The sequence below is a fragment of the Delphinus delphis genome, chromosome 1, assembly GCF_949987515.2.
Source record: "Delphinus delphis chromosome 1, mDelDel1.2, whole genome shotgun sequence".
Lineage (NCBI taxonomy): Eukaryota > Metazoa > Chordata > Mammalia > Artiodactyla > Delphinidae > Delphinus > Delphinus delphis.
In genome coordinates this window covers 87,947,376-87,960,617 of record NC_082683.1, presented here as the reverse complement: position 1 = coordinate 87,960,617, position 13,242 = coordinate 87,947,376, and the positions used below count along the sequence as shown (strand labels likewise).

The window sequence follows — 13,242 nt, the reverse complement described above, 5'->3', positions numbered from 1 at the left end:
GTGGCCTACACTTCCTGGTTTTATTTATCACCTACTTAGTCATAAAGCACATGTACACTAAGTTCTAATTCCAACTATTCCACTCAAACTTTGCTCTCAATTTTCAAGTATCTTAAATCCAGTGGTCTTATTTTCAGTTTCATTCTCCTTGGACTTTCTGTATTATATAACACCCTGGCTCGTCTCCTTCTCTCCACTCCTTTACATCTCCAAGATACACGCATCAGTCTGCAGATCATTTGCTGTCATGAATTAAACGATAACACTATGGAAAACAGATGGCTCCTAACCCAAGACCCAACATCAGTTTTTCCCATCTTCAGCTACCTGCTGGACTTCCCATCTATGGGTCCTTCCATCACCTGGAACTCAACCCATCTTTCCTTCAAATCAGCCCTCCAGGCTGAAAACATTTTGTTTCTCCCAGTTGCTCAGACATGAAGCTTCCTATTAATTTAGTTCAAATAAATATTAATTTAGTTGTTATATATCAAATAAGCTACTACTCTAAGTCATCCCTTCCTTTTCTATTCCTACTTTAGCAACAAAAGTCCAGATCTTTCTTCATCTCACATCTTTAGTGTTTTAATTCTCTCTCTCCTGCCCAGTCAACCTATATTCCACACTAGAAATTAATCTTTATAAAATCTCACTTCTCACATATCCTCTCACTGTTCAAAAATGTTTAATGGCTCTTTACTCCCTTCAGAATAATTCCTTGGCTCAGAAATCAAAGCCCTAACCATCACAGCCCTAGCTTCCAGGCTGATCTCTCCTAATAGTTCCCATATGGAATCTTCATTCCAACAAATATGTCCATTCCTCATTCTCGAATACTCCATGCATATTCTTAATCCAAGCCGCTGCTCAGATTGGTCTCCTTGCCTGGAATGCTCTCCTTTTCTCTTTCTACTACCCTCTAGTTTCCTCAAAATCCAGTTCAAGTCCTACCTCCTGCACTCACCCTAAGAGAAAACTAACCACCCTTCTCTCAAAGTTCCCAAAACTTACCATCTGAGCCACTGTTTTGGCCCACGACACATACCATCACATACTATGAATTATCCTTTTAAGTGAAGATCCTACCTGGCCAACTACAGTGTAAGCTTCCCACTCAGGGACTGGACATCTTGAGAATGTCCTGCTCATAATAAACTTCAACAAATAAGTCTTCATTATGACTATTTTGCTCATTAATGCCCAAATTCAATTTAGCCTAGACTATAAATTTACTAAATATCAACACGTTTCCAAAAAAAGCATCCCCAAAAGACATTTAATTTTTTAAATAAAAATTAGGATTTAATTTTTTCTGCTACCCAAATTACACTACCATAGATATGTCATTACAAATCTGCCAAAAGCCTCTTGCCTTACTTAAGAATACTATACTTGGGCTTCCCTGGTGACACAGTGGTTGAGAGTATGCCTGCCGATGCAGGGGACAGGGTTCGTGCCCCGGTCCGGGAGGATCCCACATGCCGCAGAGCAGCTGGGCCCGTGAGCCATGGCCTCTGAGCCTGCGCATCCGGAGCCTGTGCTCCGCAACGGGAGAGGCCACAACAGTGAGAGGCCTGCATACCGCAAAAAAAAAAAAAAAAGAATACTATACTTGTATATTTTATCCATCTTAAACAAGTAGACAATATTTTGGCCCTTATATTCAAGGTAACATGAAAATTAGCCATTCCTGCACACAGGTTTCATGAGAGTAAGAGTAGACTTGCCAAAAAAGGAAACCTGCAAGAATTTGAAATTAAAAGTTCTTCTATTTCTAGTCCCCAGTGTGATGCTGTGCTCTAAGTATAAAAAAATACCCATGAATCCAAAATGAACTATGCCTACAACAATTACCGACCAGTTCAAGCCCTGTCGACAAGAATCCACTCAAAAGAACCAAAATGAAAAGACTGTACAAATAAGTATGTACCAGCACTGATTAAGGCAGCCTTGTTTCTATCACAGAGATTTCCTTATCTTTGGGTTATTGTAAGCAAAACTCAACTAATATATCTTATTTTGCTACTTGAACATGAATTTTTTTTTTTTTTTTTTTTTTGCGGTACACGGGCCTCTCACTGTTGTGGCCTCTCCCGTTGCGGAGCACAGGCTCTGGACGCGCAGGCTCAGTGGCCATGGCTCACGGGCCCAGCCGCTCCGTGGCATGTGGAATCTTCCCAGACCAGGGCACGAACCCGTGTCCCCTGCATCGGCAGGTGGACTCTCAACCACTGCGCCACCAGGGAAGCCCTGAACATGAATATTGAGACATAGGACTTTAAGGTAAATCTGGAATTTTTAGTTAAGATTATTTCAGCTTTCTTAACTCACTGTGAACAAATTTTAGGAAAGCATATAGAATGCAGGTCATCTAATTCCAGTTTCATACTAACCATTATAAGCCGACTTCAATTCCAGACTCAAAGCTATTCCTAACAATAGAGCCAGCTTAGCCACACGTACTTTTGGAAGCAACATGGTTAATGAACACACCTATTTCACCAAACAACATGAAAATAAATTGGTATACTCCAACAGCACAGGAAAAAGTAAATCAAATACAAACCTCGTCCTTAAGTTGATCTGCACTCTCCAATATGGCAGCCACTAGCCACACGTGGCTATGTAAATTTAAATTAATTGAAGTTAAATAAATTAAAAATTTAGTTCTCCCATCATATTAGCCCATTTCAAGAGTTCAAAAGCCACATGCGGCTAATGGTTACCAAGATGTACAATACAGATATATAACATTTCCATCACTGCAGAAAATGTTATGTGCTGATAGACAACACTGATCAAGATTTTAAAAAAAAGAAAGAAACAAAAAATAACAAACAACTAGAGAAATATAAATAAATAACTTATTTGAAATAACTAGAGAAATAATGAAGCACCATGAGTGAGGTATAGATGAAATGTTTAAGGACAATGTCCTTTCCTTTCAGGGGCCCACATTTTTTCCCAACAGTGAGATTAGGCTCTGGTAATTCTTGTCCCTTCCTGTTCAAGGGGGTCATAGTTCCAGAAAGCCAGTTTGGGACCTAGGACAGGAGAGGGTGGAAAAATAGAAGAGGACCTAGTCCCCACTACCCTTCACAGTCCCTCAAAGAGACAGTTAGCTCAGAGCATCAGATAGCTACAATGAAAGATGTATACCTCTATCTTGACCACAGCCCCAGGCTAAGGGTAGAAGAAAAACAAGCAATCTTAACCTAGAAGGTTTCTAACCTCACAATACCTTGAAGCTCAATGAGCCAGCGTTTATATCCTACAAAAGGAGGGATGGCTTTCAAGTCACACTAAGAAATTCAGTCAAAAATTTTGCACAGCCAAGAGCAATTTAGAACATGTCTTCAAAAGTCAGAATTGTCACAGACAAATATAAAGCCAACAAACTCTATCTTAAGGTCATTTTATATATCCTTTCCTTACAGTGCTTACAGTTCTAAAAATATATATGTATTTATAATATAGTTTTATATAAATATAATTTTCTAACAAGCTAAATACATTTCTGAAAATGTCAAGAGCATTGAAGAAAAAATGGTCACAGCTGCTCACACCATGCTAGGTTATCACTGACTCAGATATAATAAAATGCCATGAACAGAGAAGACACCTTCCAACAACATGCCTCTTTGTAAGAAACTTCCTCACCAGAGGTGGGGAAAATGGAAACACATTTACAGGCCAGACCATTAGCTAGAGGGAAATGTTAAAATACAAAAATCAACTGATAACAATTGAAATAACTCAAATATGCTAAAAGGTATAAAATATGTACTTGAGCAACTTGGAACCAAGGTAGGAGAATAAAAGAATTGGGCTCAGGGCAGAAGAGGAGAACTGGAAAGTCATCAACCTGGGCACAGTGAAAATGGAGAGGAGAAATGGCAGAGATAAGCCGTGTAGAGACACAATAAAGAAACCCGAGGGCTGAGTGGGCTCCTAAACCTGAGGTTAATGATACATGATAGTGTCTTCTCCATTGTGGCAATTCCCAGGAAGAGGCCTCCAGAGCCACAGTCAAGCAAGGGCCCCCACTTTTTCTAGGGTCGGGGGGGAAACTCGTCTCATTTGGACAAGGAAAACCATGGATATATTATTTTATTATTGCAGAGTACCCTGAGCTTCCCCTCTAAATGAATGCACGAATGAACAAATGAATAAGTATCCCTTATGTATATATAAATTTCCCCTTGTAAGGTTGGTAAATTATGGGTCAATACCTAGAATGAAACTCATGAATTAAGTGAAAAACAGTCAATCTGTCTTTTTTATTCAGTAAGTGTAAATAGCTAAAATCAAATTCTTCCCTGTTTTGATAGGAAAGAAATGAAAAGAATTGGAGTCCTGCAAGTGGGGAGGGAAGGAAAGATAGGGTTATCTTCTGGGGAGAATGAAGAAATGGGACCAGAGCAAATGTTTACCAGGGTCACCCACTACCCACAGAATTTAAGGGAAATAGAACTTGGGCCTAGAAGCCTTTCTGTTATACCCTACATGTCTAGCTCTTCTCACGAGATTTATGAAGTTTATGATGTATCATTCTTTTGTGTTTGGTTTTTCTAACAAATTCTAATTTAAGTGGGTCCATTCCTAGAGGAATCATTATTTAAAGCACAGTTGTACCTTATTCTACATATCAGAAGTTTCCTCTGAAAACTGTCAACTCCTCAGCAAAAAGATAAACTATATTCCAAGCAATACTCACTGAACAAAATTTATGACCACCTACTCTGAGCAAGGCACTACAAGTTAACATAATAATCAAAGAGTGCTGACAATACAAAAAAAATATGAAAAAATTCTGTAAGATCATTATAACGCACGCCAACTCTTCAAACTTTTTACCAGCACTGCTGACATGTTTCGTCTATTCATTCATTCACTCACTCACTCAAATATTACTGAAAACCTGCTGACTACCAGTCCCTACCCATAAGGAGCTCACCACCCAAAGACAGACAAGTAAACATAATTACCATTGATAAATGCTAAGATAGCAGTATCCTCCAAAGCACAGTGAGATGTGTGTGTATGTGTGTGTGTATGTACATATGTGCAAAATTTTGGTGAAATTAATCAGCACTGATCTCTGGGCTATACACTTCACCTAATATTTTCCCTATCACTAAAATATTATCAGCACCCCTCCAGTCTAATGATAAAGATCCTGTACATGGCTGAAACTCACAATGATCACATTTCAAAAAGGTCTCAAATGCTCAGCAAACATTAATCTAAGATCAAAGTACAAGTCTGAGTTTTTGCTCAAGTATAACAAACCACAGTCACATTGATGCCTACCTCCTAGGGAAGAGAGGCTAGACATCTAAGAAGCTTCCCGCTCCACATCAGTCACCTAGAGACTGATGGAAAACTAAAGACCATTGGGAAGCAAGGGGTTCGTGTCTCAACTTGATCCCTCAAAGTCCCTGGGCTGATGCCTTAGCCTCTCTGGGACTCCACATCCTCATCTATCAATAAAAATGCTGAATTAGATGGCTTCCAAAGTTCTTTCCAGCTATTATATTATATTATATTACCCTATCATATCACATTCCTAGCCATTATATATGACTATTATATATATTATATATTATAGTATGTATATTACACATATTATATATATTATATATAATAATATACTATAGTATATTATTATATATAATATATAATATTGTATATATATTATATATATTGTAGTGTGTGTTGTGTGTGTGTATATATATATATATATATATATATAAATAAAATGGTCTAGATTGTCTATGACTCTAGTTATCCATACTAAACAAACCATTCAACAGTTCAAATGTTTCTCAAGGGCTGCTCGCCCTGTCTGATGCACTCTGCCCTCTCAGTGTGTTGGGTCTAGGTACAGAAGGCATTTTCCTCAGTGTCTCCTCAGAGAACAGAAAGATCCTCACAGCTTTCTTCCTTATATTCACTATGCTTTCTACATAGCCGGAAAACAAAGCCACAGTCCAGAGAGCGGCTTAATAAGGTAGGAACCTTCACATCAGTACTATTTACTTACCTACGTAAGGTAAGTAAATACCTTACCTTACGTAGGTAAGTAAATTTGTTGAGATCACAAAGGAAGGAGAGGATCCCAATATCAACTCTCACGCCTGTCCTTTGGTACATTATCTAGGTTTTTAGGAAAGTCCAGATACACAACTGGGAATATGAGGAACCCTTCTCCACTCACCACCTTATTAACCTGGGGCAAGTAACAGGGCCACCTAAGCCTTCAGCTGCTGCTTCTGTAAAATGGGTTGCTGCTTTGCCTTAAAGCCAAAAGACAGACTAAATGATATCAAGGAACCTTCAGCACCAGGGTCTGTAATGCTGTAACTTCCCTCTTTGGAGCAGGTCAATTAATTAAAAACCCCACTGACTCTCAAACTAAGGTAAACAAAAGAAGACTTTTTCAGGAATGCACTGGCAAGATTAAAATTCACTCCCACAGAAACACTCTCAAGCAGTGGAAATTAACCCCTTTGTTTAATGGCAGGTATTGAAGGCAAGAGGGCCATGCAGACAGTATGCATGTGACTTTGGTAAAAAACAGAATGGGGACTGATCCCCTTTACACAAAAGACTAACCTTCCTCACATGTCATAAAGCAAGTGAGGTCCTGAAAAGGAAAATAATTACTCTAAAACCCAGCAATGATCACATTACCTCTCTAAGCTCTTGGAAATAAAACCAAAACCCTCAAACTTGTCTGTGAGGCCCAGGGTGATGCAGCCCCTACCTATCTCTCTTTGGGGCCTCATTTTGCACCATTTCCCCCATTTTAGTACTAGCAAGCTCCAACCAAGCTGTTTCTTTTAATTCTTGCCTCAGGCCCTTGGCACTTTACTCTCCCTGGCCTAATTAACACCCACTTATCCTCTAGGTCTCAGCTCCAGTCACACTTCCTCAGTGAATTCTTCTCTGATCCCTCCCCCACCTCTACCTCCACCTCCGTTGTCACCCCACTTCACACACATACACACACGCACGCGCCCACGCACACGCACCCCTTCACCCTGCAGGCCACTTTTCGTTGTTATGTGCTTCCAAAACCACAGGTCTTTCCTTCAGAGAACTTACAAAACAGTCCTATGTCTCAATATTTGATTAATGGCCTCCCAAAGCCTCACTGGACTATAAACTCGATGAGAACAGGGTTGGGTTAAAATTTGCTCATTAATGTCTCCCTAGGACCTGGCACAGAGATGACTGAGTAAATGAATGAAAGATTGACGTGGTTGGTTCATCTGCAAAAATACCGCCTTCTTCCATTTAATCCTAAACTATACACCAGGTCAAATCTGGGGAAAGATATCCGACATCACATTTTACTAGCTTTGGGTACAAAATTGAACTAAGTAGACAAAATTGACAAAAATAACCTAAAAAGGAAAGGGCAGTGAGGGGGATGGAGAATGGCGAGGTCATCCACCTCTCTAGAGCAGGGAAAGGTTGGGAGCACCCATCTCCACAGTCTCCCCCCGACCCGGCCTGCATCTTTATTACTGGCTTGCTCCCAATGTGACCTCCTCCAGAAGTAACCCCCAATCTAAAAAGACTCACCCCAACTAAGCACCATCCCAACTCCTTTTTTGCTTAGCAGCCCCTTCAATTCTATCTGAGAGTTTTGCCAAGTTAAAATCATTCTAAACCTTTACTTTTGGGTTTTCTAGAGCTGTAGGCAATCTGCTATAGGCCATATAAAATAAAACACATTTGACACTAGTTAAAGCATCTGGCAGAACATGAAAGATGCTATTTTCAAGCCCACTATTCACAGCTCCCTAGAAAAGACCTTTTAACCCTTTTCTTTATCACACACTTAGAAAAAAATAAAATGTTTTTAGCATTTCAGATTAATTCAGCTGCAGACAATCAATAATTTGACTACCAGGACTAATGTAAATGCTGCATATATTCCACACTCTCTTAAAAGGACGATAAATGTATAGAATAAGAAATCAGTTATACAAGGATCCCCAACTCAGAAATCTCAATCTGGAATATAAGTGAGAATCACAAGTAAGCCAAAAAACAAAGTCACATTGCTTTTTCTAAAGCCTGTCACAAACCCATGCCCTTTAGCGATGTCTATAAAACACTCTCAGACTCGCTTGGAGTCTATTTAGCCTTATTTTGTATAAAATGTGATATCTAGTTCCTATGCCCATAGTATATTAGACTCATCAGACAGATCATAGGCAGAAGGCAGCTATTGGCAGCTGGTACATTGATAATAATGTCAAAAGCTAACCCAACAGTATGCAACACCTAGAAAGTACTCATGGTAGTCATCAACAAAAACTGACTGAATAAATTAAAACCACTAAAAGACAAAAGACATTTAGCAAGCAGGCACCATCTGCTACATAAGCAGAGATCCCTTTATTCCTTAGGAGCTCCTAAAACTATCCCTGAATTACAGTGAAACTATACAACCAATGTATTCATAATAATAGAGTCTGAGTATTACGGAAAAAAAGCAAATCATAATCAGTAAATTCTTTAACAAGGCAAAAATGTACATTCATTTTAGGAAGGTTTCCATAAATTACAAAACTGCTTTGATATTTTAAGATGTGATTTTCTAACTCTCTGTAGAAGCTGCCCCAGTGAAATGCCACATTCTCAGACAAGATAAATGCATTACAAGAGTATATCCATCAAGGAGAGCAAATCTGAAATAAACCATCTTTTCTGGTTCTCAAAAGAAAATTAAATTTTATAAGAAAAGAAGAAGTCCAAACAAGCAAATTCTTTAATTTGTCAATAGGACGTGACCGTCTTTAAGACCAAAATATTAAACTAATAAATTAATAAATGAAACATTTTATTCAAAAACTCTAGTTCACACAAACTATTTTCCATAAAGGAATTCTCTATCAATCACAAGTAATCGTGATCCTTTATCAGATGTTTCCAAGTTGTCGAGGACCAGGACTGTTACATCCTTTAATAAATACAGCAATATATTTGATGGTTCTCATTCAACATCTGATTGTTTGGTGGTCCTGGAAATATTTAGGTGATTAACAAAACCAACTTTTTTTTTTTTTTTCTTTGTGGTATGCGGGCCTCTCACTGTTGTGGCCTCTCCCTTTGTGGGGCACAGGCTCCGGACGCGCAGGCCCAGCAGCCATGGCTCACAGGCCTAGCCGCTCCGCGGCATGTGGGATCTTCCCGGACCGGGGCACGAACCCGTGTCCCCTGCATCGGCAGGCGGACTCTCAACCACTGCGCCACCAGGGAAGCCCAAAACCAACTTTTTAAATGTAAAAAAATTTTTTAAAGAAACAATGAATTCCACACTTAAGCCCAACTCAAATCAGTGAGCCAGAAAGGAACTTGAGATCAGCTGTCCCACCCACCTCCCCAGATTTTAAACAAGTAAATATCTAAATATCCAGAGCAGACATTGTCTATTTTCTGCTGAAAGATCACAAAACACAAAGACTCCTCGTCCACTTTCATTATAGACCCCCTTTATAGACCACTTTCATTATAGACCCCCCTTTTTTACTTCTCTTCGCCATCCCCAAAATAAAACAAGGCAACAAAAAAGGCAGCTCTTCCATCTGATTTACAGACATGGCCTACTTTAAGGTGTCCCTTTCTCCCAATCACTCAAGTCAGAAACCTTGAACTTAACCTTCAATTCCCCCACCCCCTCATCTGGTCAGTCCCAAATACAGTCACTCCATCCTCTCTAGCCTCTCCCCCACCGGGCCTTTCTGTTCCCATTGCTACAACCATAAACCAGCCTGGCCACAGATAACAGACACCCCACCTCCCAGCCATGGGAGTATCTGTCCTAAGCAGAGCTCTGCTCCGTCTCCCTGTCATTCATAAACCAGCAGAAGTGAGATCCAAACAGCTTTCCATAGGCCAGTCCCCAACCATGTTTCCAGCCTCCCCTGTGACCTCTCTGCACTGCAAGTATTTTGCCTCACCTGACAGAATGTTGCTATTCCCCAACACTGAAATTTTTCTTTCTTTCCTCCTTCTTCACTCACTCATTCATTCAGCTAAAATTTCTTGTACACCATCTCTATGCCAGGCACTGTGCTGGGTATAGGGATACAGTGGTGAGCAAAAATAGGCAGTACTTGTCCTCACGGAGATCATAAAATTTACTCTTTTGCTCTTACACACCCTTCAAAAGCTAGTTCAAATATCATAGCCTTTATATCTCTTCCTTTCTTAGATTTCTAATATGTACATTTACAGCTTTTGTCATATATTGCCTTGCAATGTATTGTTTCCACTTCCTTCTTTATGTATCTGTGTATCCCCAAAGCATTAGCACAGTGCTCTGCACCAAAATCTATCCCATCTAAATGTTAAGTTTTCTCTATTTCCAACCGCTTACAACTTTCTTTTAAATTTTGCTTTTTTCACTTCCCATAAAAATGTGTCGAGTCTTTTTTTCTTTTTCTTTGTTTTTTAAGCACGAAGGTGTATTAAGCTGTGGCTAAGTAAAGGTCATTTAATTTCAGCTTTGGAATGTGTTTATGAACTTACAAATGAGGACATCTGATGTCTTAGGGATCTACTTCAAACACAATAATGAAGCTGCCCTGTGGTGACTTGGCTGACAAAGAACTTGGACGGCAGACAGCTCCTCATTGGACTCTCGTACAGTCTATTCGGATCCCTCTCTCAGGCTGCCCTTTTAAGACTAGCCCTGTCAGTTTTAACCGAGTCCTCAGCACCTCCGTTAAATTTTGCATTTTCACCAGGCTTATCTCAAGCAAACTGAAAGAACTGAGTAACAATTTGTCCTTATGAAGAGCAGAGACTGACTACCCACTGTGAATGCCTAGGAGGTCAAAACAGCAACTATTTAATAAATCAATATCCTGAAAGTAACAGTTGACTCCAGTGGGTCACAGAATTAAGAACTGACCAGTGAATGTATACAGATATGTCTATTTCCTCATCACGTACACAGCATAGTACTCCTGTTTATGTGCACAGGTGTACACATACACAAGCACACGCCTAAAACTCATGCGTTCAAAACAGAGAGTGGAAAAAGTGGCCCTGAACAATACTGGGTTATTTCTGCAAGGTTAGGATGGGAGGAAGGAGAACAGGGGAAGAAAGTAGAAACCTATACCATCTTTTAAAAGCTAAAGAGTTTTCCAAGTTTTTAGGAGAATTCTATACAGAAATCATTACATCTTATGTTACACCAGTTAAGCAGCAAGAACATTTCACCAGACAGCCTGCAAAAAGTTTTCACAGGCTTATAAAAACTGGGCTTTTGTTCTCATCTCTCCTATTAATATATAATGATAATTAACTCAATTTACTTTCTCTCTCCTTTTTAGGCGGGGCAGTCCACTGAAAGGAGAAAAAGCAAAATTACACCCACAAAAGCGGAGCCGTGGAAAAACATTTTAATTACTATCATCACACATTCCCAGATACAGCCTGCACACAAATTTGTGCACACAACGTCAGCAGCACATTTACTGCCAAAGCCATCACCACCCAAGTTAGAAGGGCCACGTGAGCCAGGGAGGGGCAAAGCTGTTCTGCACCCTCCCCCCAACCAGGCTCAGGACAACTGGGAACTTGCTGGAAGCATAAGAGCAAGACTTCAGGGCAAATTTACTAGCTCAATGACCTTAAGCTCTACATAACCCTCTCTGGGCCTCAGTTTCCTTATCTATAAAGTGGTGATAATAATAGCACCTAACTCCTAGGGTTGCTCTGAAGATTGAGTTAGTGTGTATAAAGGATATAGAACATCGCCTGTCACAGGACTATAAATATCTGTCTATATCATTGCAATTTATAATGAAAGCTAAGGTACCAAATGATGGCCCTAAGGCTCTTATAAGATCACATATCTGTGTACGTATATATGTGCTTAGATGGCATTCAGCTGTCCGTTAAATAAACCTACTTGTTACACATTAAATTTAAAATAAAAACTGAAAAACCAAAAGTGTTTCTTCCTACCTCTATCTAACCTAAATATCCATTCCCACAAGTATTTCCGGGCAAGAGAAGTTTTTCTGTATTTCTCTCAAAGATGTCCTAGGCTCACATTTCAACTCACACCTATGCTACAGGCTACATAAAAGAAATCATTCTTCTATAAATTACTTATCCAAAAATTCCCGGTTGTATTAATATCAGGCTGCTTTAATAAAGTTTAAATGAAAATTGAACATTTTAAAGTATTTAAATCTTCAAGTTAGCTAATTAGTCCTCATTAGAGGCTGCTCATTCTTCCACGCTAAAACATTTGGTGAAATCCTTTGAATCGTTTCAGAAACTGCTTAATATTCAGTCCCCAGAGTATGACCATGAAGGGTTCTCTCCTGCATTTTCAATACCTTTCCTTTGCAAACACAAGGAGAGAAGAAATGAAAATGGACAAGACCTCTACACTCTCCTTTATAGCAAACTGGCTTTCTATGCATAAACATCCAACCCTATACCCATCACCATTAAGAGGGGCACACAAAGGTTATAATAATTAAAATATTTGATTTTGCTAACTTTTGAGCCAAAAAAAATTTGAGCCAAGTTATAAAAAGTAAGCCTCTCTTTAGATTACACGGCCCAATTCCAAAACCAAAGAACTAGCCTTTCTGGAGGGTTGTACATTATTTGCAGCTTAATCACATACAGACAAATCTTTGAAAGGCTCCCTTTTTATGGGGCTACTTTTTTCCCACAAGTGTGTTAGTCTATACGCTGATGTTAATTCTGATCTGTGAAATCATAAACCAAGGACAAATGTATGTTTATTATCAACCACATTTTACTAAAACTGCTCAGGCCTTTATATCAATGTGATAAATTCTGTTTAAAAATTAAGGAGAGGGCTTCCCCGGTGGCGCAGTGGTTGGGAGTCCGCCTGCTGATGCAGGGGACACAGGTTCGTGCCCCGGTCCGGGAAGAACCCACATGCCGCGGAGTAGCTAGGCCCGTGAGCCACGGCCGCTGAACCTGCGCGTCCGGAGCCTGTGCTCCGCAACGGGAGAGGCCACAACAGTGAGACGCCCGCGTACCGCAAAAAAAAAAAAAAAAAAAAATCAAGGAGAAAATTCATACTTTCATTTCTAATAAACAGCCTGACCTCATAAGGCCACTTTGTTAAATTTTCTCCACCAGCTTCTCAGAAGGTTGCCATTTCAATCATAATGCACTAATGTCTCTCCATAGCTAAATAAACATCTGCACAAAACACAG

At 39.6% G+C, this 13,242-nt stretch overlaps 1 protein-coding gene across 4 annotated transcripts in view; it reads right to left on the bottom strand.

Annotated features, from left to right (window-relative positions):
- The window catches only part of CDC14A (cell division cycle 14A), a 185,339-nt gene that overhangs the window by 166,212 nt on the left and 5,885 nt on the right, over positions 1-13,242 (bottom strand). The window lies entirely within an intron of this gene.